The sequence below is a fragment of the Macaca fascicularis genome, chromosome 11 (genome assembly GCF_037993035.2).
Source record: "Macaca fascicularis isolate 582-1 chromosome 11, T2T-MFA8v1.1".
Classification (NCBI taxonomy): domain Eukaryota; kingdom Metazoa; phylum Chordata; class Mammalia; order Primates; family Cercopithecidae; genus Macaca; species Macaca fascicularis.
In genome coordinates this window covers 62121459-62123268 of record NC_088385.1, presented here as the reverse complement: position 1 = coordinate 62123268, position 1810 = coordinate 62121459, and the positions used below count along the sequence as shown (strand labels likewise).

The 1810-nt window shown below is 32.2% G+C and overlaps 1 pseudogene; it reads right to left on the bottom strand.

The window, feature by feature from the left end:
* LOC102123647 (olfactory receptor 6C3-like) lies at positions 1 to 924 on the bottom strand (annotated as a pseudogene).
* Between the last annotated feature and the right edge of the window lie 886 nt (positions 925 to 1810).

The following is a 1810-nucleotide window of genomic DNA, read 5'->3' as shown; positions in this document are numbered from 1 at the left end:
TCATTTGTTTCTATAAAACACTACTTTGTGAACCAAATCTTTAAAAGCTGGTTTCTCGGGGTGTAAATAAAAGGGTTCAGCATGGGGGCAACTGAAGTGTTGAGAATAGCTACTCCTTTGGTCAATGATGCTGTTTCTTTTGCTGAAGGCCTGACATACATGAATATACAGCTTCCATAAGAGGTGGAGATGACGATCATATGAGAGGAGCAAGTGGAGAAAGCCTTTTTCCTCTGATTGGCAGATGGGATTCTCAGAATAGTGCAAATGATACACACATAGGACAGAATTACGAATGCTAAGGTAATCAGCAGAGTAACAAAGGCAAAGTAAAAACCAATCATCTCTAAAAGCCACGTGTCTGAGCATGAGAGTTGTAAAATGGGGAAATAGTCACAAGAGAAGTGATCAGTGACATTGGAAGCACAAAAATCTAATTTGAAGATAAGTGTGAGTGGTGGAAAAATGGTCAGAAATCCTCCCAGCCATGAACTAAAGACAAGCAGGGTGCAAATTTTCTTGTTCATGATGGTGGTGTAGTGGAGAGGCTTGCAGATGGCCACATGACGATCATAAGACATTGCAGCTAGAAGAAAAAATTCAGACGCACCCATGAAGATGAAGAAAAATAATTGAGCTAAACAGTTGTTATAGGAAATGGTCTTGACTTTGGTAATAATTGCCCCCCAAAATTTGGGGATGGAAACACTGGTGAATGTAATTTCTAAGAAGGAGAAATTCCGGAGGAAGTAATATATAGGAATCTTTAGACTAGAGTCTATCAAGGCAAAGATGATAAAGGTTAAATTGCCAGTCACACTTAATACGTAAGTTTTAAATAAAAAGATAAAAATTACAATCTGAAGCTGGGCTGTCTGATATGCCTAAGAGTACAAACTCTGTAATTGTTTTGTGGTTTCTCATGCTGAGATTTTTTTTTTCAAGAAGATCTGTTGGTGAAAAATAAAACACACAAAAAGAATAAGTGAAATTTAAAGGAATTAAAATTTAAATATTGGTAATAACTGGCTTCAGTGACATGAACCAATGGATGCTTTTCCTTGTAGTAATTTTTGCAATATCCACTCATTCCTATTAAAGCAGAAAAATTCTACGTAGCCTCTATTAAAATGAAAACATGTATTCACATATATGAAGTCTTCTTATTGGTGATTTATATAAAACCTCTTCATCTAATAAAATCTTCCACATGTGTAATCTATCTTTGAATTACAGATTTCTACAGCAATATTTTTAAATTATATATGTCATTTTAATTTTTACACATGATTTTTCAGTTTCCAGTGTTTTTAGGACTGAAATATCTGATTTTAGTTTGAATTCCAATGTTATTTACAAACATAAATTTTATTGGTCTAAATTTATTACCTAATCACAATTTCTGAGCTTAATAGTAGCTATGATTATTTTTATTCTTAACTTATATTCTTCTAAATATGATCAACAAAAATAAATGTGTTTGCAGTCACAGAAATATAAGACTAGAGTTGCTGTGGTTGCAAACAGAGTAAAGTTTTTAACTTATGGGAAAGAAAACACAAGCCAGAGAAATTGATTGTCACATAGATATAGTTCAATAATATAGTTCTAAACATACTGATGATCCATGTATATAATTTTCTTGTTTGTTATTTAAATTAAAAATTGACTTTTTAAAAAAACTATATTAACTTAATCTTTTTAATCTTAAACTTGCCTGATGACAAGAAGCAACTCATAAGGGAGTTTTTTTGATGCCATACAATCACATGGCTTCCTTTTTTGAAGACTAAATAATTGAATAAATTTT